Source organism: Geotrypetes seraphini, chromosome 4 (genome assembly GCF_902459505.1).
Source record: "Geotrypetes seraphini chromosome 4, aGeoSer1.1, whole genome shotgun sequence".
NCBI lineage: Eukaryota > Metazoa > Chordata > Amphibia > Gymnophiona > Dermophiidae > Geotrypetes > Geotrypetes seraphini.
This window is the reverse complement of record NC_047087.1, coordinates 176,729,692-176,753,820: the sequence shown is the minus strand read 5'-3', so window position 1 is coordinate 176,753,820 and position 24,129 is coordinate 176,729,692. Positions and strand designations below refer to the sequence as shown.

Genomic DNA, 24,129 nt, shown 5'->3' with positions numbered 1-24,129 from the left:
TACCTATGGTGGCTCCGTTGAGCATTTGCTTGTTGATTTCTATTGCATTGTTTCCTGATGGGTGGTTGCCCAAATTTAATGCCTAGTCTGTTATGGGGCATCGGGCGGGCGAGGGGTGGTTGGGATTGTTTCTGTGTTGTTTGGGGTGGATACTAGGGTGCATTGCACTTTTTTTTTGACTGCCTATGGCTAGGGTTGCTTTGACTCGGCGAGGGTTGTTTCTTGAACATATGGTCTGCTAGGGGGGGGGTTGGGAGCTACTTCACAGGGCCCTTGGACCACTAGTGGGTCACAAGAGGGATGGGGGGGGGGATGGTGGGAGGACGGGGTGGGTGGGTGGGTGGGTATGTGGGGTTTTCTTTTTGTTTTTCTCTTTCTACTTCTTTTTTTTATTTTCTTTTTCTCTTTTTTCTTCCCTTTTCTTTTGTTTATTTTTGTGTGTTCCTGGTGCCCTACAGTTGGCCTTTTGTCTGGTGGTGGAAGCTCGGGCCTGGATTGAGGTCCTGGGAGCTGGTCGCTGGCTGGGACGGCCTTGCTCTCGGTTCTCTTTTTGGATTTTTGCCTGTCCTTTGTCTTTCTAATTTCATTTATGAAGCCTCTTAGATGTATTTCCTGGAATATAAATGGGGTCACTTCACCTATTAAACGACAAAAAATTTTGAGAGCCTTGAACCGTCAGAGAGCTGATCTTGTCTTCTTGCAGGAGACGCATTTGTCAGCGGCAGAGCATGCAAAACTCCAGACTTGGTGGGTTGGTCAACATTTGGGCGCACCGGCGAACAACCGTAAGGCGGGAGTTCTGATTTTGATTCGGAAGGGGTTGCCCTTTGTCCTTCAACAGCAGTGGGTGGATCCTGGGGGACGGTATATCATTGCTAAGGCGCTTCTTCATCGTCAGCCTGTGATTCTTTGTAATGTTTACGCTCCTAACAGCTATGACTCTCGGTTTTTCTCCTCGCTTATTCGCCTTCTTGGTCAACATTCGGATATTCCTTTATTGGTGGGAGGGGACTTCAATTGCGTTCATGACCCTTTGTTGGATAAATCACTTCCTACTCCCCTAGACAGGGTGCATCCTACTAGGGGTATTTCTTTACTTTGCTCATCATTGGATGTTCTTGATGTCTGGCGGACGCTTCATCCAGGTGAGCGTGATTATACTCACATTTCTAGGGCTCATGCCTCTTTATCCCGGATTGATTACTGGTTGACTTCTAGCTCTTTGTTTTCTCAGATTGAGTCGGCCACGATTGGTTCCTTTGATGTCTCTGATCACACCATGATTTTGTTGACCTTGCATTTGGATGTCTCTTCCCCGGGCTCCTTCCGCTGGCGATTTCCGCTCCGTTTGTATAAGGATCCGAAGTTTCAGGAGTTTCTGCTTCGGAAATGGTCTGACTATCAACATCATAATATGGAACATCGGGCTGACTCTACTCTCTTCTGGGAGGCTGCGAAAGCGGTGCTGCGCGGTGAGATCATGTCATATTCCAGCCATCAAAGACGTGCTCGAGATAGGGAGATTTTACACTTGGAACGTAGGGTAGGTGACCTACGTCGGCTTTACGGTCATTCTCACACTTCCTCTTTGCGTTCTCAGCTCTTGGCCTCCCAGTGCAAGCTTCAGGAATTGTTGCATGCTAGAACGGTCAAGTCGCTTGCTTATTATAGGTATCAACTTTTTCGCCATGGGAACCAACGTGGGACGCTCTTGGCAAGGGTGGTCCGTCGGTCAGCGGGTCGTACTCCTGTCCTCCAACTTCGCTCAGATGGGGGGGCCATGGTCCGGACGGATGCCGAGATCAACGCGGTGTTCTATGACTACTATAGACAACTTTATTCACAACAATCTGATTTAATGGATGGCACGGCCTATTTAGATGGCCTTTCCCTTCCGGGCCTGTCTGCTCAGGCAGTGCTGCGTCTTAATGCCCCTATCACGGCTGAGGAGGTAGCAGGAGTAATACAGAATGGGTCGTTGCTGAAGGCCCCCGGGCCGGATGGTTTCCGGATGGAATTCTATAAACTCCTCCATCCCACCATAGCACCAGTACTGGCTGAGACCTTCACGGCCGCTGTCCAGCGGGGCACCCTTCCGGATTCTCTCTCCTCTGCTCAAATAATCGTGCTGTTGAAGCCTAATAGGGATGCTGCCCTTTCTTCTTCTTACCGTCCTATCTCACTGTTGAATGTGGAGGCCAAGATGTTTGCCAAGGTTTTGGCTAATCGATTGGCTTGTGTTCTTCCTGATTTGATTGCTTCCCCTCAGGTGGGATTTGTGCAGGGGCGTACTAGTGTGAAAAACATTAGATCCATATTGGCTTCCTTGGAATTTGTGGAGAGGACCCGGCTTCCTTCCCTATTGGTCAGCTTTGACGCGGAAAAAGCCTTTGACCGTGTTTCTTGGAACTTTTTATTTGCGGTCTTAACTCGGTATGGCATAACAGGGTTTTTTCAGGATGCGATTCGGGTGCTTTATCATTCACCTACAGCCTTCGTTTGGGTCAATGGCCATAGTTCTCCTCTGTTCCCCATCCGTCGTGGTACGCGTCAGGGCTGTCCCCTTTCTCCATTGCTCTTTGCTCTGTCGTTAGACCCTTGATCCGTGATATTCAGCTTAATAGAGCTATTTCAGGCATTCGAATTGGTTCTTCCGAATTCAAGATCTCAGCTTTTGCGGATGATCTCTTGGTTCATATTTCAGATCCCATTGTATCTCTTTCCAATCTGATGGCCACTTTTCAGGAATATGGCGATTATTCTGGTTTTAAGCTTAATCTTGACAAATCTTTAGCGTTGGCCACGTCCTCGTCGTTACGGGACTCTTGGCCTGGGCCCTTCCCGCTTCAATGGGCTTCCTCTTCGTTTCGTTACTTAGGGATCTTGTTGACGCCTTGCACTTCGACGTTATATCGCGTCAACATTGATTCTTTGTTCTGTTCCTCGACTGCGTGTTTTGCTCGTTGGTCTCCTCTTCCACTGTCTTTATTAGGCAGGATCCATTTGTTTAACATGATCCTTTTTCCAAAATGGCTTTATACTTTGCAATTACTTCCTTTGTGGCTTCTGAAACGGGACATTACTAAATTGCATTCTATGCTTTCTAGATTCTGCTGGGGGGGTCGACGACCACGGGTGGCGTTGCGTTACCTGTTTGGCTCGTGGGGAAGCGGGGGACTGGGGTTACCGCAGTTCCGGTTATACAATGCGGCCTGTTTGTTGCGTTACCTGGGGGAGTGGCTTTCGGATCGCCAGGATTTTACTCCGAAACCTTATGAGAAGGATTTTTTTGCCCCTTGGCATATTTTGTCCTTGGTACAGTCGCCTCGTTCTGCCTTACCGGTGCCATTTAGGGGAAGTGTGTTGTTACACTCTCTACGCATCATCTGGTCTTATGTATTGCATTCCTGGAAGGGTACTCCCTCGACTACCAGATACTTACCTATTCAGGGGAATCTGCAATTTAGCCCTGGTAGTGAGAATGCTTGTTTTCGTAAACTGGCATCTCGGGATTATACGCTGCTTGCTCATGTTCTCCAGGCTGATGGCTCTTTAAAATCTTGGGATGTTCTAGTCCGGTCTGGAATTTTTTCTGTGGGTGACTTTTTTGCGTTTCGGCAACTTCATCATTATATCCAATCTCTCCCCCGAGCCGCTTTGGCGTTTCCGATTGAGGATAGATTTGCGACACTACTGGATCCCTATTTGGAGACTGGGTTTACGGTTTCAGGTCTTTATAAAGATCTCCAGCGTTGGTTAGGTCCGGCTGATCGTGCTGCACTCCAAGCTCGCTGGTGTCAAGATTTGGGGATGGCTCAGGACGCTTTGGATCTCCCTTCCTTAATTTCCAGAATTCCAGGAGTGTCTGTTAATGCAGATCTCCGGGAGTGTCAATTTAGGGTGATTCATCGCGGCTATTTTACGAAAAGTCAGTTATATTATTCAGGTTATACGGATTCTCCGTTGTGTCCCAAGTGTCTCCAGCAACCCCACTCGTTTATTCATGCCTTTTGGTCCTGTGTGAAAATTAAACTCTTCTGGAGACGGGTTTTATCTTATGTGGAGCGCATTTTTGGTAAAGCACTCCCCCTTTCTGCTGCTGGTCTCCTGCTGGATAAATATGAGGCCTTTTGTTTGTCTGATTCGGGTCAGCGGCAGTTTATGAGACGGGTGGGGGTCCTGGGGAAGAAGGTGATTCTGGCTGTTTGGATTGGAGATACCTTGCCCTCCTTTTGGGCTTGGAGGAATCGTTTGCATGCTCTGCTGCTGTTGGAGCGGAAGGATGCGTCTTTTAGCCTGCGAAGAAAACGCCAATGTCTGCGGATCTGGGATTCTTATCTTTTTTCATTAGCGCCACGTGCTCGAAGTGACATCCTGAATTTATTGTAATTCTCTCTGGGCCCCGAGCTTGTTGTATTTTTGTGAGGGCACCAGGGCACCTTCTATTTCTTTTCCCCCCCCTCCCCCCCCCCCCTTTTTTTTTTTTTTTTTTTTCTCTCTTCTCAGTGTTGGAGTTTAACTTTTCTCGCTGGCAGTGGGTTATCTGAGTCCAAGCCTACTGCACTAGGGTTCTGCTATTTGTCAGATCAGGGGGTTTGGGGTGGGGGTGGGGTGGGAGGGGTGTTGAATCCGATCTCTTGTATCTGATTATTCTTTGTAATTGTGATTCGTGTTTGTTGGTTTGTGTTTTTGTATATTTTGATAATAAAAATTGATTCAACATAAAATGATGATTTTGCCTGTAGTTTGTTACCAAATGGGAATGTTGCCAGTATATTTTCAGAGATCCTTTTATAAAAAGTTAAATAGTATTCTTACTAAATTTATTTGGCTAGGGAAAAAAGCAAGAATTGCTCTAGTATCTCTACAAAAATCAATTGCGGAGGGTGGGGTAAATTTTCCAAATTTCTATAGGTATCATCAAGTCTATATTATGTGGCAGGGTCTTGTAATCTTTTTGTAAACCGCATAGAACTTCATGGTATTGTGGTTTATAAACTGTTATTATTATTATTGGATCCTCCCTGAGCTAATGGAAACTCTGCCTGATTGGTTGTGGTTGGAATGGAAACTCCTGTTGCCACTGAGATTATGTCATGTTATGAGTATTAAGATGCCTAGATTATATAAGGACAATAGAATTTTAGTAGATACTTGGGAAACTATAAAATCTGTAGATAATTTAACACCTATTCCTATAAATAAATCTATGTCTCAGACTATATGGCTGAACTCCAAGATTAAAATTGGCAGATTTAAGGTCATCTGGAAATACTGGATAATTGGAGGCATACGCATTTTAAATGATGTTATTTCTGATGGTAAGCTGCTTGATTTTTCACAATTGCAACACAAATTTGGTCTTAAAACACAAAATTATAGATGGTTGCAGTTGAAGCAGGCCATTCAGGAAGGGTTCCCTAAATGGAAAAATTTGGAGGTTCAAAATAGCTTGCCGGTCTCTTATGTTTTCAGGTAGACTTCCTGGGTCACCAGGCCGCTCAGTGGTTTAAATTAATATCTGGATTTTTGAATAAGAAATCAAAAACTGGTCTGCGTGACATTGGGAGTATTGAGATAAAGCATCAAATTACTGCGTCTCAATGGCCACGAATTTGGTCTTCGAGGATGAGATGTACGTCTGCATCTATGAGACAAACATGGTTTTTCTTATTACACAGAGTATTTTGGACCCCAGTTCATTTGCACAGAGTAGATAGCTCTAAATCTAATAGATGTTGGCATTGACATCTGGAAGTTGGGTTGTTAGATCATTTACTATACTATTGTCCTTTGATACTAAAATTCTGGAGATCGATTTGGGATCAGGTTAATAATTTATTAGAAAATCCAGTGGCAATATCGTATGATACCATTTTATTTGGAACATTTATGAGGACAAAAAGTCAAATTTCGGCAAAAAATAACAAACTTTTGTTTATAATGATGGGAGCTGCCATGAAGCTTATTTTAAAGAATTGGAAAAATTGGGATAGATTAAATTATTCATTCTGGTGGGAATCCCTATGTTATATCTTTAAAATGGAAAAGTTTATGGCCATTCAATAGTGTTATTATAAAAAAATGTATGGAAGTTTGGGAACCATTAACTAAATATTGTAAAGATTGATTTATTTGTATAATTTGGGGAAAACATGCACATCCAAGGAGGGGGGAGGGGGGATATGTTTTGGCACTTGTTAAAAAATATAGAAGGGTTGATTACAAGTATTTTATGAAATGTTTGTAAATTGAAAATGGGTGGGAGAAAATAAGTTTTGTCTTTATTCTATTAAGTATATTGTGCTGTAATGATATTAATTTATGTAAATGCATCATCTTTTGTGCACAATTGAAGCTTTAAAAATGAATAAAGAATATTAAAAAAAAAAAAAAAGACTTACAATGGTGGACTGTCATCTCAAATTTACTTAGGGGGAAGCTGTTTTCCCCTGCTCCTCCAACGCTCACCATCACAACAGATGCTTCCAAACTGGGATGGGAAGTCCATCGCAACACCTCAACGCAGGTCTTATGGACCTTGTCCCTTCGGAAGTACAGCAAAAATTTTCTAAAGCTCAAAGCAGTGGAACTTGCTCTCCGAGCTTTTCAGAATAGTCTCTGCAAACAAGTAATCCACATACACACAGACAATTAAGTCACTATGTTCTATATCAACAAGCAGGGGTGCATGGACTCACACCGCCTTTATCAAGAAGCCCTCCAAATTTGCAGTCTACATACCAAACTGAGCAGACAGCGCCGCACGAGTGATCACTTCAGAGCACGATTACTCAAAGCCTTTTCAGCGTTGGGGACTCCATCGATAGATCTTTTCGCATCCCCCCAAAACGCCAAATGCTAAGCTCGGAACAATCTGGCAAATGATGCCTTTCAACTGCCATGGGATCACCACTTCCTTTATGTTTTTCCTCTCATCCCACTTCTAACCAAAACGCTACACAAGGCTTGGATGGAAAAGGCTCACATGATTCTAGGGGCACCTTATTGGCCAAGACAACCGTGGATCCCTCTGCTTCTACAGTTGTCTTTAGAACCACCTTTTCATCTGCCACAAGTACCAGATTTGATTTCTCAAGATCACAGTCAACTGCTACACCCCAATCTTCAATCGTTAAGCCCGACAGCGTGGCACATAACACCACACAGTTTCTGAGAATATGTAGAACCTCAGGTGTGAATACATTCTCCTTCAATTCAGGTCGGAATCTACTCGGAAATCTTATTCCTCTAAATTGAGGAGATATTCTCGTTGGTGTGCCTCGCGTCAATATCCTGCTTCACTGCATGTACCTTTTTTTTTTTTTTTACAATATTTAGCTCATCTTTCATCCTAAGGATTAGTGTATAATTCCATACGAACCCATTTGGCAGCTCTTTCAGTATTTCATAACAGTGTTAATAACTTGAATGATTCATCACCCTGTAGTTAAGCGTTTTATGAAAGGTTTGCTTTGTCTGCATCTGCCACTGCATCCTCCTACTCCAGGATGGGATCCCAACCTAGTTTTAAACAGATTGATGATTGCACCTTTTGAACTGGGTTCCACTAATGTTAAGTTTCTCATGTAGAAGACACTTTTTCTTCTCACCATCATATCTGCATGTTGTATTGGTGAAATACAAACGCTGGTGTATTATAGTCAATATACACAACTTTTGCATGACGAAGTGCTTCTTCAGACTCATCCTCATTTCTTACCAAAGGTGGTTTCCTCCTTTCATCTGAATCAGACCATTGTTCTCCCTACTTTTCAGCCACCGCTGCATCAAGATGCCATGGCTCGACTCTTGCATACTCTCGACTGTACTCGAGCATTGACAATATACTTACAGCACACTAATGTTCCTCTGAGACCATCTCAGTTGTTCTTGTCATATAAATCCTTATCTAACCCAAAACCAGTTAGCAAATGCGACTCTTTCGCAATGGATTACTAATCTCACCCACTTCTGTTACATCATGTTTGACATGAAGCACAGTGCTCACATCCCTCATGTGACAGATCATGATTTACATGCAATGGCTATGTGTGACCTCAAGAAATTTGTACAGCTGCAATGTGGACTACTGCTCATACACTTTTGTTTGCTGTTTCAGGCTAATTCCCATGCTTTTATTTCTATTATTTATTATTTATTTATTATTAATATTTCTTTTCCAATATAATATGTATGATAACTTGATAATTCTTACTGCTAAATTTACATATTATGTCTTTTAATGTCAATGGTCTCAATCATTGTATTAAGCGTAAAAAGGTTTCAAATTACTTATGTTCCTTTAACCCGGATATTATTATGCTTCAAGAAACTCATCTTTCACCCACTGATAATTTTGATTTGATTTGATTTCTTATATACTGCTATACCGTGAGGTTCAAAGCGGTTTACAACGAAGATTCCAAAACCTTAAAGGTTACTTAACTCCATTTTTCTCTCCAGCTACTAAGAATAAAAATGGAGTGTCTATTTATATCAAAACCTCACTACAGCTCTCAAGCATTTCGCAGACTTCTGACATGGAGGGTAGACAGTGTGATACATGCCTCACTTAACACAGCTTTTATTTTTCTAAATATTTATGCCCCGTGTCAGATTCTCCTGAATTCTTCAGAAACTTACACTATTAGAGTTTCCAGATATCCCTCACATTATAAGAGGAAACTCTTCTTAGATAGAGCATCTAAATGTCATCCTACCAAATCTAAAACACTGGAGGAAATCCATGCTATGATCTCAAACTACAATCTCATTAATCCTTGGTGAATTTTCAATCCTACAGAAAGAAATTACACACATTCTTCACCACATGATACTTACGCTAGATTAGATTATTTCCTAATCTCTTCTCATCTACCACTTAATATAACTAGCTCTACCATACATGCTATAATTATTTCTGACCATGCACCAATCTCCTTTTTCTTCAAGCTAACAGATACCTCTTCTGCACAATGTTCTTGGAGACTTAATAATCTTTTATCTTATTTTGACAGATGAAGAAATTATACAGAAACTCTACACATTCAAAGAAGAATTTTTTCAAAATAATTCCAACCACCATGACATCTTACCCGCTACAATTTGGGAAGCTTATAAAGCTACTTTAAGAGGGGAATTGATAAGTCTAATGTCTTGGGAAAAAAAAACAACAATCCACAAAACAACTCAGAAACTTGGAATTTAATATTAAAATTACTGAACAGCAATATATGAATGATCCTATTAAACACCAACCGTTGTGCTCCCACCTAATAAAATTGAAATATAAATATAATTCCATAATTTTGTATATAGCTAAAAATGACAACTTCATACAAAAATCAGGTCACCATCTTGGTGACAACAAAATCTTTAGCAAAATAACTTAAGGGAAGAAAAGAAAAACACCACATAAGAGCATAAGAATAGCCTTACTGTGTAAGGTCCATCAAGCCGAGTAGCCCATTCTCATGGTGGCCAAAACCCAAGGAGTCGCAATATTCCATGCTACTGATTCAGGGCAAGCAGTGGCTTTCCCATGTCTTTCTCAATATGGACTTTTCCTCCAGGAACTTGTCCAAACCTTTCTTAAAACCAGCTATGCTAGCCACTCTTAGCACAACCTCTGCCAATGCATTCCAGAGCTTAACTATTCTCCGAGTAAAAAAATGTCCTCCTATTGGTTTTAAAAGTATTTCCCTGTAACTTTATCGAGTGTCCTCGTAGTCTTTGTAATTTTTAACGGTGTGAAAAATTAATCCACTTATACCTGTTCTACTCCACTCAGCGTTTTGTAGACTTCAATCAGTCATACGAGAGGCTTTCCATTCCCTTTATCATCTTGGTTGCTCTTCTTTGAACCTTTTCTAGCATCACTATATCTTTGAGATAAAAAAAACTAGAATTGAATGCAATACTCCAGATGTGGTCGCACCATGGAGCGATACAAGGGCATTATAACATTCTTAGCCTTGCTAACCATCCCTTTTTTAATAATTCCTAGCATCCTGTTTGCTTTTTTGGCTGCTGCCGCACAGTGGGCAGAAGATTTCATCGTATGGTCTACTATGATACCCAGATCCTTTCCTTGGGCACTAACCCCCAAGGTGGAACCTAGCACATACCCTCACAATTCTCAAAAGCAAATTCTTACAAATCCCAAATCAATTAAGACAGAATTTGAAAATTTTTACTCAATTATTTCAATTTGAAACTTCTTCCTCCAAACAAACTATTTCCCAATTCTTAGACTATTCTACACCCGGTTATACCTCTTAATCTTAAACATCTCATTTCAAGAAGTTCTAACTACAACATCTAAATTAACCCCTAATAAAACCCCTGGTCTTGATGGTATAACGGGCATATTTTACAAAAATTTTGTACTCACTTGACCCCATACTTTATACCGTATAACTTTATACACAACCATCCAAACTTACAACGTAACTTTGCCGAAGCCAGAATAGTTATATTCCCCAAACTAGATAGAGATCCCACTCTTGTTAAAAATTATCGTCCTATTTCACTGTTAAATTCTGACTACAAGATCATGGCCAAACTTCTTCCAAATAGGCTTAATAAAGTAATTGACCTACTTATCTCTCTAGATCAAAATTGATACATTGGAGATAATCTCAGACTGTTCCATAATATCAACAGCTTAGCAAAGACCCTCTCAGAGCCTGTTGTGGGTCTGGAAATCAATTCTGAAAAAACTTTTGACAGGGTTGAATGTTCATTTTTACTACAGGTTCAGTGATGTTTAATTTTAGCGAAACCTTTGTCTCCTGGATTCACACTCTATACTGGAAATCTTCCAGATTACTTATCAATAACTCTCTATCTAACCCTAATCCATTAAGAAGAGGTGCACATCAAGGATGCCCTCTTTCACCAATACTTTTTAATCTCCCACTGGAACTTTTCTATCAGCTATACACTAATCTCCACATATATATGGCATTCCTGCCTCCTCTAGAAAAATTAAAATCGCTGCATATGCAGACAATATTATGCTGTTTTTCCGCCCCCCAATAGTATCCTTGCCAGCCTTTAAAAATATTGTCATAACATACTCCTATTTCTCTGGCTATAAGGTCAACTGGGAAAAATCAGCCATAATTCCTCTTAATAATCTAGTTAACCCTATGAATATCGCCCATTTTCGGTTTTCTTGGTCGACTAACACAATCAAATATTTAGGTACACAAATTCATAAAAATCCTACACATTGTATGGAAATCAACAACTCTAAGATTAAAGAAATTATCAATCTCATGCTTATGCAATGGTCCCTTTATACATATCCTGGTGGAGCAGGATATCTTCAATTAAGATAAACCTTGCTCCTAAAATTAATTATATTCTTTCAATGCTCCCTACACTATGTAAACCCTTCTTATATCAGTGAATAAGATCAAAAATTAACAAATTTTATCTGGAAAAATAAAAAGTCAAGGATCTCTCTTCAGAAATTGAAACCATCTAAATATAATGGTGGCATTAATCTCCCAGATTTCTACCGATACCATTTAGCAGCTTTAACAAAGTATGGAGCCCATTGGCTCCATTTTGATCCACAATATCCATTCCTCTAGTCCTTGGCTGGACTTAAAAATTCAAATTTGTAAACCTATCCCCATTAATGCACTCTCTACAATGGTTTTGCCTAAACACCTAAAACAATATGGTATACTCATAAGAACATAAGCCGTGCCTCTGCTGGGTCAGACCTGAGGACAATCATGTCCAGCAGTCCGCTCACAAGGCTGCCCATCAGGTCCAGGACCTGTATACTAGCCCTCTATCTATACCCTTCTATCCTCTTTTCCTTCAGAAAATTGTCCAATCTCTTCTTGAACTCCAATACCTTACCTGTTCTATCACTCCCTCTGGAAGCGCGTTCCAGGTGTCCACCACCTGTTGGGTGAAGAAGAACTTCCTAGCATTGGTTCTGAATCTGTCTCCTTTTAATTTTTCGGAATGCCCTCTCATTCTTGTAGTTGTCGAAAGTTTGAAGAATCTGTCTCTCTCCACTTTCTCTATGCCCTTCGTGATCTTATAAGTCTCTATCATATCCCCTCTAAGTCTTTGCTTCTCCAGCGAATAAAGCCCCAGTCTCTCTAATCTTTCAGCCCTTTTATCAAACACATTGCTCTCTTCTGAACCCTCTCAAGTATCGCCATATCCTTCTTTAGGTACGGCGACCAATACTGGACGCAGTACTCCAGATGTGGGCGCACTATTGCCCAATACAACGGCAGGATAACTTCTTTCGTTCTGCTTGTAATACCCTTCTTGATTATTCCTAGCATTCTATTTGCTTTCTTAGCAGCTGCTGCGCATTGTGCCAATGGCTTTATTGTCATGTCCACTATTACCCCCAAGTCCCTTTCTTGGGAACTCTCACTCAATAACAGCCCTCCCATTGTGTAGCTGTACCTCGGGTTTCTGTTTCCTGACCGCTCCTGTTCAATATATTTATTAACGACCTGGAGACGGGGACGAAATGTGAGGTTATTAAATTTGCTGATGACACCAAACTCTGCGGCAGGGTTAGAACCACGGAAGACTGCGAAGACCTACAAAGGGACCTAACGAGACTGGAAGAGTGGGGCAAAAAAGTGGCAAATGAGTTTTAACATAGAGAAATGCAAGGTCATGCATGTAGGGAAAAAGAACCCAATGTTCAGTTACAAAATGGGGGGGATCATTGCTAGGGGTGAGCAACCTTGAAAGAGACCTGGGGGTGATGGTGGACACATTGAAAGCATAGGCACAGTGTGCGATAGCCTCAAAGAAAGCGAACAGAATGTTGGGTATCATTAGAAAGGGTATCACAACCAGGACGAAGGAAGTCATCATGCTGCTGTATCGTGCAATGGTGCGCCCGCACCTGGAGTACTGTGTCCAGTATTGGTCGCCACACCTCAAGAAGGACATGGCAGTACTTGAGAGGGTCCAGAGAAGAGCGACTAAACCAGCTAGCGCATGAAGAAGTTGAACTTCTCAGCTCCGCGGAAAAGAAAGAACTGAGGAGACACGCCCGGATCTCCGGGTAGGAAGGCACCGGCGCATGCGCGGTGCGGGCATCTAGAAACTTTAAGTTTCTACAAGCAACACGTGCTTGTGAGACGTCCGTACCGGGGCTCTGTCTGATGACATCACCCACTAGTGAGAATACCTGCCTGCTTGTCCTGGGATAATGGCATTTCCTCTCGTCGGTTTTCTGACAAGCTGATCCATGAAGCAGTCCTGTATAGCTTCCAGGAATCCGGTCTCCCTAGCGCATTTTGAGTTTCCAAGACTCCAGTCTATTCCGGGATAGTTGAAGTCTCCCATAATGATCTTGTTACCGTTTTTGCATTCCTGTTTCATCTCAGCTTCCATTTCTTCATTGGTAGTTTCGTTTTGCCCAGGTAGACGATAGTACAGGCCCATCTTTATCTCGGGCCCTTTCCTTCCTGGTATTTTATCCCATAACGATTCCAATTTGTTGGTCGTCGCTGCTGTGTCCACTCTGGTCGAATGTAAGCTTTCTTTTATGTATAGAGCTATTCCTCCTCCTTTCTGCCCTGACCTGTACTCGCGATAGAGTTTGTATCCCGGCAGTGCTATGTCCCATTTGTTTTCTTCATTCTACCATGTTTCGGAGACCCCAATGATGTCTAGGTTCTCAGTTTTGGCCATGACTTCTAGGTTCCCCCATTTTGTTCCTTAGGCTCCTTGCATTAGTATATATGCAAGGAGCCTAAGCTGGTAATTTTTTGTCTTCAATTCCTTTACCTGTGCTTCGATCTTTATTTTCTTCTCCTGTGCTACAATCCTCTTATCCTCCTCCTCTGGTTCAATCCGCTCCTGTGTTTTGCCCATTATTTCTTCCCAGCATTTTTCCCTCGTAGTATCTTCACAGGATACCTTTTCCCGAATCGTCGACACTTGGTCTACTGTCGGCTTTCCCCTTCTTCTTAGTTTAAAGCCTGTTCTATTCCTCTCTTGACATTGTTTGCCAGAAGTCTAGTTCCTGCCGCGCTCAGGTGTAGTCCATCTTTCCTGAAGAGCTTGCTCTTGCCCCAAAACGTTGTCCAGAAGGGTTCTCACCCGAAACCGGCTCAGTTGAACCTGTTTTCCGGACGTATTCCATTTTGAGTCTCAGAGATGAGTTCTTGTTCACTTTTCAGTTAAGTCACTTTTTCTAAATTTTTGATTTGGCGCTGGGGGTTTCTGGCTGGTAGGGTTCATTCAGGGGTCGCTCAGATTCCACCTGTTATTCACTTAGTTAATTTATCTACTTTTGATTTGTGAATGCTTGTTACTTGATTTATTGCAAGCCTCAGGGTGCTCAGTGATGGTGTGCGGGTGGGGGTATATTACCTCTACCTGAGTTATAAAGTATTGGAGCTAGTCTCCCCTTACTGCTTGCTCACACTGAGAGCACCCTTAATACTTGATATCTTCTTGTTAGCCTTCACGCGATTTGCGTGGTGTGCACAGTGTTGGTGCCTGAGCGCTCCCTTTATGAACCCTTTTTGGACTTTTTCTGCCTCATTGTTGTGTTGAGTTCAGGTTGTGGCAGCAGTTTTTTGGAGTGTGTTTTGCTGAAATTTCAACAAACATGTTAATCACTGATCAAAATAGTGAAACAACCATGTTAAACAAAAACATTAATAGAGCTCAAATAATACCCCAATCCTAGCAATAGACTAGTTTTCATATACTTAAGGTCTGACCGGTATCCAGCTTGCAGGTTTGGATAAGAACATTCTGTATGAGACAGTATGCAGGTGAAGGAAATAAATTACAGGGTGGGGGTTCAGAATGACACACCTATCTACTACAAAAGATATTAGCAAGCTAAAAACCTAATCTCTATCTAGTGCAATAGGTGTGCTATTCTGGTGAAGCGGGATATACAAAAGCAGTCCCAGAAATCTAGGGTGGGACCACTGCATCAGCTCGTTAACACTGAGGACTCAAAGGCAGAGTCCTCCCTTGCTGCCAATATCCACTCTGTAAAATCTGGCAAATGTATGTAGAGTGAACAAAGTTGCCGCCCTAAAAAACTCCTCAGGGGAGATTGCCCTAGCTTCAGCCCATGACGAAATCACACTTCTATTCAAATGCACCTTTACGGAAACATGGGACCATATGCTGACAAAATGGCCCTAGGAACCCAGTTGAAAATCAGGGCTTTAGAAGCCGGTGCACCACGCCTGCCAGGATTTGTGAGCACAAAAAGATGGTCAAATATCAGAAAAGCACCCTCTTAACATCTAACTTCTTCAGAATCGGTCCTTGTTCCTGGACCCTGTGGACTGGAACGCTGGTATTGGACTTCTGATTGAAATGGAATGCCAAACCCACCTTTGGTAGAAAGGAAGGAACTGTGGCCCTGAGTCTATAAAGTTAGGTGTGCTTTAGGCATCCAATCTAAGTAGTTAATGAGCCAATTAAGGGTCTTAAGCGATAATTGGTACTTTGCCATCCAAAGGACATGGACACCACTTTGTAGAAGCAGCCACAAATTCATAGACGCCCATTTTTAAAACTCGCGCCTAATTCATTAAGCGTGGGATGGACATGGTTTGGGCAATGACTCGATTTGGCCGTTCTTTGATTCATTTACATAACACTGAGTGACCTAGGGAGTCCATATCATGCCTATATTGTAGGCAAATGAAAAATAGGTCTACTTTTGAGCTTAGTATATAGATTGCATACATAACTTCATTTGCAAAAGCTTAAAAACAGAAAAAACCAGATACAGACCTTAGCATGGCTTCTACTTCATTGCAAATGGATGTTTGCAGCTGCACAATGGTGACCTCATTGTGAGATCATCAAGGCGCATCTGCAAGGTAGAATGCCACAATTAAAATATGTGCTGGGGAACTGGTTGGGATTTGAAATATGATATCTGGAAGAGGAGCACAGGGCTTTTTCTTATTGAGCTATAGCAGTTTCCGGTCTCTGATTGCCCTGTGATATGATAGCTTAGCAGATCTCTACCTTGTAGGTGCACCTTGATGATCTCAGAATTAAGTCACCATTGTGCAGCTGCAAACATCCATTTGCAATGAAGTAGAAGCCATGTATCTGTTTTTTACTGTTTTTAAGCTTTTGCAAATGAAGTTATGTATGTAATCTATATATTTTTGTAATGTGCTTTCTTTGCATTCAAGAATGAGCTGATTGGAGCACTAATTAGTCAGAAAAAAGGGTAGCTTTTTAGCAAGAAAATAAAAGCTATGTTTTTCATGTACTGTGCTTCAGTTAATGGATCTTTTCCTCTAATTAGCAAATAGCATTACTGTTTGTCCACAAAAATAGGTTTTGCATGCAATATATCTGTTTTGATGTGCCCCGTTTATGTGGTGCGTTATTAAATGTATTTTGAGCTTAATAAAGCAAAAATAAAAACCCAGAGAGCTATTTAGCAGATCGCATTATGGACATCCAAACTGTGCCTAAGTTCCAGAAGAACATCCAAAGAGTGCCTAAGTTCCGTCCATAGAACTCAGGTCTATCTGAAGCCTTAGCTGTGCTCAAAAGTAGACTTCCTTACAATGCCTATAAGACCCAGTTTTACAATCGCTATGCAGCTTGCTAGTTCACTCTATAGCATACTGGTTAAACCTATACCCTTCTATCCTAATGTTGCTGGTTCAAACCCAGTCACTCTGTCTGATGGAAGAGAAATAAATAAACAGATCTAACTCCTAGTATTACAATTATAATGAAAAACAGCATAAAATCGCCATTCTAATAACATAATAAAATATAACATTAAGGACATTGTTTGGAAGTCTAAATCTCACCTAAAACCTGATTCTCTAAAGGACACCTAAAAAATTACATGCCTAAACAGTGCTTAACTCTGCTGAGCGCGGTTCTACAAAGGACGCCTAACTTAGGCACCTAAACGGCGCCTAATTTTAGATGCATTTTGTAGAATCAGAGCCTGTGTGCCAAGAGACTCCAAATTCAGTGAATTTAAGAAAAGGCTCTCTCCAGGAAAGAACCTGCAACTTCAAGACCCATCAAGGATGCTTTCCTCAGTGGCTTGTATGGAGCTTGGCTGAGACTCTGCAACACCACGTTAAGATCCCAAGAAGGGAATAGAAGTTTTACTGGGGACTTGATAGGTAGTACTCCCTTTAGAAATCTGGCTATGTCCAGCTGAGATACCAATGTAGATCTGTGGTCTCGAGCCCTAAAACAGGAGAGTCCTGCAACTTGGACTCTAAGGGACAAAACCATAAAAATTGTCAAGGCCAGCCTGGAAGAAGGCTAACACCACAGAGACTGGAGCAGAGCAGGGTTCTTCCTTTTCCTGAATGCACCAGTGCTGGAAAGTTCCCCAAGCCTTAGCACAGGCAGAGACTACCGTCATCTTTTTAGACCTGAGCAGAGTAGTAATAACTACCTCTGGGTACCCCTTGGATGCTAAAGCCTCGTGCTCAAGAGTCATGCTGTAAGAGCAAAGTGATCTGGATCTTCCATGACTAATGGACCCTGAGAAAGAAAGTCTGGTTGCACTTGCAGCCCGAGACTGGGACTGGTCTGAAGATGCATTAGATCTGCACACCATGGTCTGTGCAGCCAGTCTGAAGCCATGAGAAGGACCTTTCCCAAATTGCTTGCAATCCAGTGGAGGATCCATCTTATCATGGACCATGGAGGGAACTCGTACAACAGATCGCTCTGTAGCCATGGCTGGATCAGAGCACCAGATCCATGCTTCTGGGCTTGGACCTTCGACTGAAGAATCTGCCCATCTTCTTGTTTTGTGCTGTTGCTATAAAAATCAAACGGCGGGCAACCCCCAGCAAGAACAATGGTGAGGAAGACTGATGCAGACAGTGTCCACTCACCCAGATCCAACACCTGTCTACTGAGAAAAACGGCTTGGACATTGTCTTCTCCTGCTACGTGCGCTGCTGAGAGCATCTGAATAGTAAGTGGGTTTCCAGACACAACTGGGCACACTTGGTACCTCCCTGGCAAATGACATAGGCCACCGTAGTAGCTAGAGAATGACACAGGGACAAAATTTTCCCCAGTGAGTTCTTTTTCTGTCCTTGAACCATTTCTGCAAGCTTTGTCCTCATCTACACAAGCCTCAAACACTTTAAAATCATTAAGTGTTCGAGGCTTGTGTGGTTAAGGCAGAGCTTACAGGAACAGGACAGCAACAAAACTCATGGGGACGGGACGAGGAAATTGAGTTCCTGTGGGGATGAGACAATTTTGTCCCAGTGTCATTCTCTAGCAGTAGCACTGTCTGAGAAGACTTGGAACGCCTGACCTTCCAGAGTTTTCTGCAGCTTCTGTAAAGCCAGTCAAATTCCTCGAAGTTCTAGCCTGTTGACTGACCACTTTCTCTGGGAGGTCAACCAAAGACCCTGAATCGGCCAATGGTTGTAGCGAGCTCCCCAGTCAAAAACACTAGCATCTGTCATCACAAATACCCCCAGAAAGCTATGTGGAGGGGCATGCCCTTGGTTAGTAATTGAAGACAGACCCACCAGTCCATACTAAGCTTCCAATGTCCAGGGTAGGGACCTCTGCAGAGTCCATCTGAGAAGACCAAAGCAACAATACATTTTGGAGAGGATGCTGTGAGTTTTTGCCTGACAAACTACATCTATTGTGGCCACCATGGAATCTAGCACTTTGAGATAATGCCACATTAAATGAGTTGGCTTGGCTAGCAAGCTTGTTATTTGAGAGAAAAGTTTCTGTCTTCATGCCTCTGGAAGATAGACATAGCCTCTGCCGTGTTGAACAAGACACCCAGATATTTTAGGGTTCAGGTATGAATGAACTTTAAGCCCATCTATTGCAGGTGGGCAACCACCACCACCACCATCACCTTGGAAAGGAAAAAGGAAAGGCTGAGAATTGGTAATGGTTTTACAGAATATGAAAACTCAGGAACTTTCTGTGGTCCAGGAATATGGGAATATGCAAACAGGCCTCTGTCAGATCCACAGAGACCAGGAATTCCCCTGGAGCCACTCCCATTACGACAGAACAAACTGTCCCTATGCGAAAGCACCGAACCTTCAGTGCCGCATTGACGTAATATCCAAAATGGATCTCCAATCGTCTGAGCCTTTCTTGGCATGAAAAGAATATGAGGTATCTGTTCGAGCCCGAATATTCAGGCAGCACAGGTTTTGTCATCTGAATCTCCAACAACTTTCTCACTGTGGCCTCCATCCTGTTTGCTTTTTCTAGTCGCCCCGCTGGGTAGTCCATAAACCAGTTGGTTAAGGTCTGGGTGAATTCCAGCTTGTAACTGCTCTGATTTCCAGAACCCAGTCATCTGAGGATATCTAAGTCCAGACCTGCAGAAAGTCTGAGAGCCATCCCCCTAGCTTGAGAGGGACCACTCTGGACCTGGTGTCATTGTGTCTCTTTGGAAGTTGATGCAAGATTGGAACCAGAGGCCTGGTTGTGTTTGGATCTTGCAGACCTCTGTCTGTATCCCTGGAAGTGGTTCCTGAGTACTGCTAAGACCGTGTGCAGCCATGAAAATTAGCGCCCTGAGCCTCTAAAAGTTCTGGGTCTGCTGTTGGGCAACGATTTCAGATGACGATCTGCTATGCTGGTCATGAGATTGTCCAGTCCTATCCCAAACAACATTTGCCCTTTGAAAAGAAATCTGCTGAGAGTAGCTTTGGTGGTCACCAGCCCATTGCTTGATCCATAACATCCTGCAGGCTAAAACTGAATATGCCAAAGTTTTGCTCATGACTCTGATCTAATCTAATCTTCTATTTGTGCATCGCTCTTACCTATACAGGCTCAAGGCAACTGTAAAGAGAGGCAAGAGGGGAGAGGATGGGGAGGGGAGGTAGGAGAGAGGAAAGGGTAAAGGAGATTAGGTGTCAAACAGATGGGTTTTCAGTTTTCTTCGGAAAGATGATGTGGCAAGGTTCAGTTCTGGTCCTTTCTGTAAGGCCATGCCAAGTTTTTACTCCTTGAAAGGTAAGCATGGAATAAAAAACTCGTTTGTAGTGAAGATCTTTTGTGGTGATGATGTGGTACAGAGCATCTGCTACATAATCCACTCTTGCGCTCAAGACTCCATAACTTGGTATGACAGGCATGGGGTCTCAAAGGATGCCACTATGGCCGCTTTGATTCCTAAAATCAAAGCCTTGAAACAGCCTCTTGAGAACATCTACTCAGTGATCCTGCATATCCTTTAACATCATGCCTCCCTCGCTCAGCAGGGATGTGCATTTTGTAACATGTGCTACCAAGGAAGCCACCTTGGGCTGAATAAACAGCTGGTGACACTCCAGTGCCATCTGGTACAGCCGAGCCATAATCTTGACAACTTTAAGGTACCCTTCCGGAGCATCCCAATGCTCTGTGACAAATACATTATTGTCAGGATGCCAGGGAAACGGAAGACTGGGCTCTCACTCCTCTCATGATAGAGAAGGAAGCAGAGGGGACCTGCTGGAAGTCCAAGTTTAACTCGCAAAGTGAATCAAAAATCAGATGCAACAGAGCCAAGGGTTTGAATAAGCAGAAAACTGTGGTAGCATCCCCCAGATCAAGAGCAACAGGGTCTAATGTGCTTCATTGCGACCCTGAATTCCTTGTCAGGGAGGGTGCATCCTGAGACAGTAATGACATAGTAAGAGACCCATCATCATCTAAATCTCCCTTAGAAAGGTTTTGAGCCTGGCCAGCTGCAGCTAGCGAGGCAGATGCACCCTGAGAGTCTCCATCTACTCGTGTGCTGTCTGAAGCACTGCCAGACTTACTCTTGGAAGATCAGCTATCTTGAAAGGCTCGCCACATCAAATAAACAAATTTCGGAGGTAGCACAGTCTCCTGCAAATGACTCCATGTTCAGTCTCGGGCTCCGTGGCCTCCATGCTTAGGATGACTGCCATTCTGAGACCCAGAAAGGAAAATTTCTCCAACCAATGGGCTTCTCACCCATTCTTCGGTCCTAGAGAGCAAAGGGGAGGCTAAGCCGGCTGCTCCCAATTCCTTCACATGCTGCTCGGCATGTGGCGCAAGGACACTTTTCGGGCAACCATCCAGCACAAACCTTGCATGAATTGGGGGTCAAAAGAGCCTAAGGACACCATCCCTGCCAGTTTTGAGACAAAACGAGATGATTTGAAGCTTCTAGAGAACTTTGAAATAAAATCGGAAAAGGAGGCTGAGCCCTACTAAGATGGCGGCTGGTTGCTCGTGTTGAGATGCTGCGAACCTGCTGGAGGGAAATTTTGCCTTACCATTCATGTTTAAGAGGAAATCAAAGCTCCGGGTTTTCCCGGAAGAACCTGCGGTTCTGGTGGGCCCGATGGATCTCTTCCTCAAGCTTGGAACATGAACGAGAGACCCAGAGAACTCCTCGGCTGTGTGAGGCATGTGTGCTGCGACATCGACACTCTCAATCGAGGGAACATCTCTCTCTCCAGAGGAGTAGAGTCCTCCGAGTCACCTTGGGGAAGTTGGAGGAGGAAACGGCCCGGAGTGTTCTCTTTCCTGACCAGCAGAGTATGGCAGTCAACTCTGCAGGAGGGTCAGAGAAGTTTTTTAGAAAGACATCGGAGCACTTGGAGGAAAAAGAGCAGCAAATCCCTGAAGATTTCCTGAAGTTGAAAGCGACTCCTCTTGAGGCCACAGGTACTGTTACCTTATCAGAGAGCCTTGGAACAAAACTTGTGCCCATGCAAAGACCCAAGGTTTTTTAATATGGAAACATTATGGGAAGCGATATCTAATTTGCAACTATCCTTAAGGACCCAATTGCAGTATCAGAAAATTTGAATTTAAAAAACAAGAGTATCTAGCTTGGAAAATAAACTGGATGGACACGAGACCAGAGTGAAAACTGTTGAATCCCATGCCTTAACCTGGGTTAAGGACAGTGGAAACCTTCACTTTAAAGTTGAATTGCTAGAGAACATGACCAAGAGATGTAATCTTCAGATTATAAATTTTCCTAAGTTACCACTTATATCAGCACATGATACGTTTAAGAAATACTTGATTGAAGTTTTAAAATTCCTGAATCCTCCTATCCGCCTCTCTCTAAAATTTACTACAAACCAAATAGAATTAAAGATCAAAACCAAACAAGCAGAATTTATCTGCTGACAGTCTGGATTTAACAAATTTCTTAGAGAGATCTGATAGCGAGGCACCGGCAACTGCTACACTGCTTGTACAATTTGCTATTGATTCAGTCAGGGAATGGATGCTTAAGCTTTTTTTATATATATAAAGATATTCCCTTTATGTCAAAAGTTGTGAGAATGTATCCAGATGTGTCACGATCTACCCAAAGGAGAAGAAAACCGTTCCTTATTTTAAGACCCCAGGCTCTGCAGTTGGGTGCAACGTTTATTCTAAGATATCCCTGTAAATGTGTTATGACCTATCAAAGGAATAGATATGGGTTTTTTTTAACCTCAACCCTTGTCAAAATTTATTTCAGCCAAAGGGCAAAGTGTAGTTACTTCGCTGAGATCTGCTACTTCAACGTTAGCTCAATAAAGTTAAATTCAGTGTCCACCTGGTCACATCTTTATTTTCCTTAATACAATTCTTGGTGGAATATTTCAGTTAATTCTTAACTCCAGCCTCCTATATTGTGGACTAATTTTACAAAAAAAGTAAATTTATTTTCCTTCTGTATATTTTTGAACTTCTTGAAACAATGTTTCTTGGTGTACATGTTTCTTTGATATTTTTGAATTGTTTGAAGGATCTTAAATTGAAAAGCTAGGATTGTAATATTTCTTTGTTTTGACCAAATATGTATGTCAAAAGTTAAAATATAAATAAAGAATAAAAAAAAAAAAAAAGAAAGAAAATCAGAAAATTCTAGATGGTTGCGGCAGCAATATTTTGGCACCAAAAAAGCTAAAACAAAACTATAAAATATTAATGATTTTAGAGAAGAGGGAACATCAGTAAACATACAGCAACATTTTCAGACCTCCCCACCTCCTGATTTTCCTCATAGGCTGTAATAGCCTTACACACTATGGCCTATGTTGGTAATGTTCTGCAGCCTGTCTCAGCCCCAAAGGTAGCTAGGTTTGGGAAAAGGAATCACTGCCTCAAACAGAACGTCCTTCCAGCACTGAATCTTCAGGCTGTGAGTTTGTCCAGTGTTTGACTAAGCCTCCAGCCCATGTGGATGGTGAATGCGCAAAAAGGGGGGAGGAGGATTTGAAGGTAAAAAGCAGCCCTGTGAAACCCCCTGAGCCCCCTACGGAGGCCTAACAGCCTATGCATAAACCCGTGCAAGCAGTAGGTGAGCAATACTACCAGGGGACAACCCCAAGCTCCAAAAAGGCTTCTGTAGGCTAACAGATACCACAAGGGATTGGCCTGTCAGCTGCAGACCTCAGTATGCTTTTTCTCCAAGCAGGTAGAGCTGGACCCTCAACTAGGGGAGCTCTTAGCACTAAAAGATAAAGAAAATATGCAAAAAAACTAACCAAAAATAAAGAAATAAGCAGAGCAGATCAGAAACACTCCTTCAGGCTCACAATCAGAAAGAAAACACTGTTAAGAGGCAGTAGAGACCTCTATGAAATAGGAAAGGGTTCAGAAAAGATCCAGAGTAAATTCATTCTACAAGGCTAGCAAGCACTGGGATATAACCTGCTTATCCAGAATGACACACCTATGGCACTAGAATAAATCATGATCCTTAATTATATAAAATGTAAAACTACACATCACAGCATAAGTCAAGATGGCTCCCAGACTTGAACTTTTGCACTGACAATGAGACAGTTTAAGAGAAAAGTTTTGAGTATTTATTTTTGCTTCCTCAGTCTCATTCTTGGATCTTTTATTTCATATTTTATAAGCTTAGTCTAGGGAAAAAAATTATGACCATTCCAATCTTAATTCCTTTCCCCAAATTTGCTTAATTTCATATTATATTAATGACTTAATTATTCTACAATGCCTGCATTTTAACAGAAACATAATATGCAGAAAGTGGTTAAGCAGCAACATCTTTCAGAAACATATACACAACCTTAAAAAAAAAAAAAAATCCCACTTTCAGGACAATTTCAATTTTTACATGAACTTATTTTAAAATACTAAAGCTCAGAT

The 24,129-nt window shown here is 42.3% G+C and overlaps 1 protein-coding gene across 13 annotated transcripts in view; it reads right to left on the bottom strand.

Annotated features, from left to right (window-relative positions):
• CNOT1 (CCR4-NOT transcription complex subunit 1) overlaps positions 1-24,129 on the bottom strand; it is a 1,050,915-nt gene that overhangs the window by 487,759 nt on the left and 539,027 nt on the right. The window lies entirely within an intron of this gene.